Consider the following 7,700-nt stretch of genomic DNA (forward strand, 5'->3'; position numbering starts at 1 on the left):
TCAGAAAACACAGCTATTCACATCACAATTCCTATCAGTAACAAAATTACAGTTACAAAGTAGCAACAAAAATAATTTCATGGTCCGGGGTCACCACAACATGAAAAACCGTTTTTTTTTTTTTTTTTTTTTTGTTCTGTTGTAATTGTTGTCTCCGAGGCTCACTAGGCCTACCCTGAAAGCTTCTGGCCTCTGTGCAATCTCATCTCAGCCTCTGAGACTTGCTGCTAAACAAGCTGACCCCTTCCTAGTTCTTTCTGGGCTCTGGCTGGCTGATTCGACTCAGCCATTCTGCTCAAAACTCTTTGCCAAGCTAACTGCTAACTGACTCGATCTGGCGCCTCTCTCTCTCTCTCTCTCTCTCTCTCTCTCTCTCTCTCTCTCTCTCTCTCTCTCTCTCTCTCTCTGTGCCTTTCCTGAATTGCTCTGCTTGGCCTCATGCTAACCTTGGCAATCTGTTCTAATCTTATGTCTTCACCTGTCTCTGTAAGACTCTGATAGAACTGCCTCCTCTCTCTCTGTACTGCCCCTTAAATAGCTTCCCTTTCCCCTCTCTTCTCCTGAGAGTTGGGCAGATCCTATTCTGTCAGCTCTTTCTCTGATTCGTCACTTTTTCTACCACTCAATTTGACATCATTTTCAAATATGGGTGCTTCCTTCTACAAACTAGCTTTACCTTCATTGTTTGGGATTAAAGGTGTGTGCTAAGGGCTGAGCCACACCACAACTAGAAACAGGTTGGTTTTTTTTTTTCAGTAAATGATATAATTTTGGGGTTCACGGTGTGATCAAATATCCTGCAATATCGCAGTATTAGGAAAGTTGAGAACCACTACTCTAGAAGTTTCTACATTCTGTAGCTAATGGCTCCTCCCTCTTCAGAGCCCAGGCCCTGCTCCCTCTACAAGAGTCTTGTCACCCCTCACTTACCCGACAGTCTAGGACAGTTTATCCCAAAGTCAGCTGAGGAGGAACATCTATTCTATGTCAACCCAGTTCTCGCTTGAGATGAGCTATAGACATCTTCAAGGTCATTCTGCCACCCACACCTCTGTCTGTCTGTCTGTCTGTCTGTCTCTCTCTCTCTCTCTCTCTCTCTCTCTCTCTCGGTCTCTCTCTCTCTCTTGGTCTCTCTCTCTCTCTCTCTCTCTCTCTCTCTCTCTCTCTCTCTCTCCCTGCCTCCCTCCCTCCCTCCCTGAATGCATTTGCTGCATGTGTCTGAGTTGGTGTCTTAGGGTTTTACTGCTCTAAAGAGACACCATGACCATAGCAACTCATATAAGGACATTTAATTGGGGCTGGCTTACAGGTTCAGAGGTTCAGTCTGTTATCACCAAGGCGAGATCATGGCAGTGTCCAGGCAGATGAGGTACTGGAGAAGAAGCCAAGAGTTCTACATTTTGATCTGAAGGCAGTCAGAAGATTAACATCCAGGCAGCTAGGAGGAGGGTCTCAAAGCCCAACCCCACAGCGACACACTCATCTACTCCAACCAGGCCACACCTGCTCCAACAAGGCCACACCTCCCAATAGTGCCACTCCCTGGCCAAACCACCACAGTGGGCATTGGTGAACCTACATGCCCTGGACAGTGCCATTGCTAAGGCTCACTGTGCTGGGCTACAGTCCAGGCTGCACAGGGGTAAGGGGGCTGAGCTGGGGCACACTGTGAAGCGCGGGTACTCTACAGGACTATACACCCACACTACTGGGGGGCACTGCAGTCACAAATAGAGTCCCCATTTCCCTCCATAGGGATAAGGGCTCCCGTGTGTTCAGTACAGCTACAGACAGGCATGATGTGTGTGTGCTGACAGCTTTCCCTACTCAGCATTAGGTCAGGCTCATCCAGAAGCCCCTGACACAAGTGGACAGGGGTGTGGCTGGCATGCTATGGAAGGTGACTTTCCATGCCAGCTCACCAGGACACAGTCACAGCAGAGCCTGTGTACCTAGCTGTCTCTGTTCTTCCTACCCTGTCTTGTCACAGACACTGTGGCTGTCTTCAACCCCCTAAGAGTACTCACTGGACAGGACAGGACAGGGAGGGCATGAAGGGCCACACTGTGCTTCTGGAGCGCTCTCTTGTAGCTGGTCTTAGCTGCTTTGTGGAGTCTTCTTTTTCCCACCCTTTATCCCCCGGTTTCACCCCCTGACACTAGATAGGAGAGATAGAAGGATAGAGAGGAGAGAGGAATTGGGAAAAATCCCTGAATCTGAGTTTTTTCCTTTTGTTTCTTCTTTGAGCACGACTACTAACAAACCCCAGCCAACCTCAACTCTTGGAACCCTACCTTGGGAAAGTTCCCAGCATCCCAAACATCACACAATCACAGAAACTATCTAGCAGGGCAAAACCACGCCTCTACTGGAGCACGAGGTGAAACCACAGTCAGCTGTTGCCAACAATCCGAAGCAGCCCCTTATCCCACACCTGAGAGTAAAGCAAAGCACGCGCGTTCTTCCGATATTTCTCTGCTTTTGAAAATAACCGGAATTCCAGAATTTTAAAAAATGTCACTCTACTCTCTCTTCCCTGAGTCAAACCCGGGACAGAGAATCCAAGTACATCCAGGCAGTGCCGGCATCGAGGCTGAAGCTCACAGTAAACAGTATTCAGAGTCACCGAGGACAACCCGAGAGTCAGCTGCATTCCTTCTCTGGGTCTAATCAAGCACATTCATCACAGAATCCCAAGACTTAGAAGCCAGCTGGGGACTCCCGTGCGGCACCCTACTTCCTAGAAGAAATTGCTGGGTATCTAAGGACAGACATCCCCAAAACTCCAGGGTCTGGGTGGTGGATGGACATGGCCCCTTGAGATGACGGCTGGGCCTCCATACTCACTGATGTGTCCCTGTTTCTTGTTTGATGCGTTGTGTGTATCCACAGGGCTAAGCAAGCCTCTGACTATGCATATAGGTGATAAGTGAGAAACGGAAGCTAAGGGCTTGATCTCACAGACCAGACCTGCCACCTGTTCTTCCTGTTGCTGAGTCAGGGCTACCTACGGTATACCATAGTGAAGGACCTGGTTCCCAGCCCGGCCTCACCCATTCTCTAACGCAGACTCCAGCTCCAGTTCTGAAAGACTGCTCTGGGGATCCTCTCTCCTAGTGGAGCCCCCCATTGGTACTGAGAGCCCTGACCTCACCATCAGCAGGGCTCTACCCGCACTTTCTGGGGGATTTTTGCCACACTCCCTAACTCCTCTTTCAGGACTGAGGCTCGCCTCACTGCTGTGCAGATGGGATGGGTACCCAGCACCTGATTCTCTAGCCCTACCACACCTAGTCTGCCCCAGCACTGACCATTTGCACTGTGTAGTCTCCAGATGGAGCCCCAGTCTCCGAGATGCACAGAGCCTGGGAACATCATTCTTCCATCTGCACAGGGTCCTGAGAGCTCCGGTCTCCCAGCCGAGAGCTCTATGCTCCCGGTTGCGTGGGGTTCCACCACACACTTCAAAATCGTAACATTGGTTGTGTTCGGATATATTCGTTTTAGCATAGTTCCAGAAATCAGCCAGCATCTAAAGCTTTCCAGGGAACCAAGAACATCGGTCCGGGGTTGTAGATCGGAGCACAAGCTGGGGGCTCCGTTAGCAACAGAGATACTGAGGGAGGTGAGGCAGGCTTAGGTCATGGGCTTGTCTCTCTACAGACTGTTTCCTGAGGCCCCTATAACCAATGACTGAAAACTGCGATGCTTCTCTGGAGATCAGAAATGAAAACTCTTAAGTATGGCAGAGCTGTGCCCCGCCCCCGAGTCCTTCCCAGGGGCAGGGACAGGGGCGGAGAGGGCGGGGCGAGGACAAAGGGGCGGTGCTTCATCCTGCCTCTCCAGCCTCCCAGAGGACCCAGTTTCCACCTCCCTCCTGTCTCTTCCTCCTTCTCACATGAGTGTGATCCCTGTGAGTCTCGGGATCTCCGTTTCCAACTCTCCCCTTTAGAAGGACATCAGTACGGAGTTAGATTCACCCTTGCAATGTCCTGGGTGGGAAGATCTGTCCCTGCTCACCCCCCAGCTCCTGGGCCCCACCTGTGTGGACTCACTCTGGCAGTCTGCCTCCATCCCCTGCAGCTCTCTCCTGTGCCTCTCCTGGCCTGCCTCCTCCCCTCCTCCTCAGATTTAGGACCCACCCCCTCTGCTCCACCTTCACTCTTGCCTTCATTACACCCATTAAATTAAATAAAACAGTAGCCTGGGGAAGTGGGTGAACAGGGTTCCTGTGAGACACTACCCAGGGCTAACTGTGGGCCAAGACTACATGTTCTGCAAATGGACACTGGGCATGGCCAGGCCAAGAGATGGACTATCACAAGACCTGGTAAGGGTTGGACATTCTCCACTCCAGGCCCCAAACCCCAGACAAGGATATAGACGGTAAATCCTCTCCTAGCACAAAGTCCTCATGGGACAGAGCCTCAGACTGGTGGTGAGAACCCAGGAGGAGCACTGTGCCCTGAGGGTCCACGGTCCCTGGAGGTACAATGAACTGTGCTGTGGGGGATGGGAGAGGTAGCTCAGGGGATGGTCCCACAATAACAAGATCGGACCGCTATGTCTACTCCCTGTGAAAGTGGGCAACTGGGAGGTTTCACCAGAGCTCTCCCCAGCTGCTCAAGGTCTGGCTAAGCCAGACATGTTGGGCTACTGTTGCAGAGAGAGGGGGGTGACAAGCTCTGCCTTTTCATGGCCCCTGTCCTCAGCGTCCTCAGGGTGAGAGACCCAGCATGCAGAACCCTCTGTTAGGATTAACCTTGACTTGTTTAGTCTCTGTTTCCCAGGCTGGGGAGGGAAAAAAAAAAAATAGAAAGAGGTTCCAAAAAAGGAGGATCTGGGCAGAAATCGGGAAAAGAAAGAGTAAGGAGGAGCTATGGGGGTGAAGAAGGAGGGTGGAGGAGGGGCAGGGAGAGAGAAGGAAGGGGGTGCACACACAGAATTACAGCTGCTCCCTGGAGTGCTATTTTTAGCTCCTTCCCCAGAGGAAAGTGAGCCCCTGCCTACACGGGGCAAACAGGTCACCTGACTGCTGCTGCTTCTACACTTGTACCTAATCAAGCCTGTGTCTGCCAGCCAGCCAGCCACCCTGTGGCATCTCAGTGGGCGGAGGGGATAGAGAGGGAGGCGGGCAGGCTGGATGATGACTTAGCTCTGAAAGAGAAAATGGGGTCCTTTTTCCCTTGCAATTCACAGTGGGGTAGAATAGGGTGTGATGCCCTGGGAAAAGACTGGACTGTAGGCCCTTCACTCTCCAATGATCTGTAGAACAGCAGAGCTGCACTCCAAACACCTGGCTGCACCCCAAGCTGTCCCAGGGTCCCAGCCACCTCAGGACCCAGGAAGCTGTACCCCCCACAGCTCTCAGGGACCAGGGACGCAGTCCCCCCAGCCGGCACACAGTTCATTGGCCACCAGTGATGTCACAGCGGTGAATCGGTCACCATGTTCAGCTTTAGAACAAAGTCACTACCACCCCACAAAGAAACATGATGTTGAACATATCCCCACAGCTCTCTAAACATCAGCTAGTCAACCCTCTGGCTCTGCGAATTTGGGGGGTCCAGACAATTACTGCATACAGAGTGGTCTCTTGGGTCTGGCTTCTTTTACTGAGCTCCAGAGGCTATGGTCATGCATGCTGTGACCAGTCTCAGTGCTTCCTGTTTGGGACTGAACAGTGTTCCACTCTGGAGTCTTGGTTGGTCTCATCTTACCAATAAGGACACAGTCTGTGTGGCCCTGTGTTGTCAGCTTTCTTGGCTATTAGTCTGTGTTTTAGTCAGGGTTTTACTGCTGTGAACAGGCACCATGACCAATGCAACTCTTATAAGGACATTTAATTGGGGCTGGCTTACAGGATCAGAGGTTCAGTTCGTTATCATCAAGGTGGGAACAGGGCAGCATCCGGGCAGACATGGTGCAGGAAGAGCTGAGAGTTCTACATCTTCATCCAAAGGCAGTCAGGAGAAGACTGGCTTCCAGGCAGCTAGGACAAGGGTTTTAAAGCCCATGCCCACAGTGACACACTTCCTCCAACAAGGCCACACCTCCTAATAGTGCCACTCCCTGAGCCAAACACATGCAAACCACTACAACCAATTGGCCTTTCTGATTCTTAGGTGACTCTAGAGTGTTTGTGAACCACTGTCTTCCACCCTTCTTGTAGAGCTACGTGAAGATTCTCATTTTCCACACCATTACCAGTTCATGTCCCTGCCCTTTCACATCAGCCATCCCCACAGATGAGCCTGTCTTTCCCTTGGATGAAAAGCAGTGTTCACTATCTTGGCATGAATTGCCAGCCTTTGTGACAACATCGGCCAAAGGTCAGGACACATGGAATTTGCAGGAATGTGCTTGACCCTCTGTGAGCCCCATGGTGGGGCAGGTCACTTCCAGGACCCTCAGGCCTCACTGGTCAGATGGAATATAGACATCTCTGGTCTCTAGGAGAGTGGCATCAGGATACAGCTCTCTGCACAGAGCTGGCCATCCAGACATGGAACTGTTGAGCCTGACCCCCACCCAAAACAGGAGCCTTGGCAGGTGAGGAAGCACTGGGTACAGAGAGCAGGTAGAGACATCCCAGGTTCAGGGTATCAGAGGAACAAGCCCCCTTCCCAGGTGTGCAAAGCTGGCAGACATGTTCTGGTGACAGTTTCTGGGGCTTGGGAGTAGCAGAGAAGGAAACAGGTCCCCAAGGCCAGAGAGACGGCCACCCCGAGTCTTCACAGTTTGCAGTACCTGGTTCATCACAGCAGCTCTGACAGTACCTATCATGGCAGGCCTCAGCTGGATGGCTCCAGCTCCAAGCCTCCACAGTCAATGGCAGTTCTACCACCCTGGTCCCTAGCTTCCCTCACAGAGGACCTTCTAGTTACACACACACACATACACACACACACACACACACACACACACACACACACACACACAGCTCCGGAGCTAATACTCTGTGAGGCCAGGCTACCCCTCACTGGGCACCTAGCTCACACCTGCTTTTCTGGGAAGGATTCCTGCATTCCTCTTCCAATGAGCCCTGGTTCCAGGTGAGCTTGCTGACTGACGCCAGGCTGGCCTCACTGTCAGGAATGACCCTCCACTCTGCAAGACTGGACAGCCCAGAGCACCACACTCACAGGGGTTACATGAGACCCTACCACAAGTTTATCAAAGAGGATTAAGAGCCAGCCTGAGCCAGGCAGTGGTGGCGCACGCCTTTAATCCCAGCACTTGGGAGGCAGAGGCAGGCGGATTTCTGAGTTCGAGGCCAGCCTGGTCTACGGAGTGAGTTCCAGGACAGCCAGGACTACACAGAGAAACCCTGTCTCATAAACAAAACAACAACAAACAAACAAAAACAAACAAACAAAAAAAAGAGCCAGCCTGAGACCTTTGAGTTAGAGGTTAGAACTAACAACCCAAAACTCACAGGGCTGGAGTCCCCAGATCTCACAAGCCAGAGAACTGTCAGCAGTCACCTCAGGTCACACAGACCTCTGGCTCACTTTACTTTCTTATTTTTGTCAGAACACTGACATTCCTTTTTTTCATTATTGGAATTATTGTTTAACAGTCTCAACATTTCATTAAAACACACACACACACACACACACACACACACACTTTAACACCCCAAATATTAGGAGGATCTGAGAACAAACGGTAGCCTTTGGGGGCTGAGATGGCTCTGT

Source organism: Arvicanthis niloticus, chromosome 18 (genome assembly GCF_011762505.2).
Source record: "Arvicanthis niloticus isolate mArvNil1 chromosome 18, mArvNil1.pat.X, whole genome shotgun sequence".
Classification (NCBI taxonomy): domain Eukaryota; kingdom Metazoa; phylum Chordata; class Mammalia; order Rodentia; family Muridae; genus Arvicanthis; species Arvicanthis niloticus.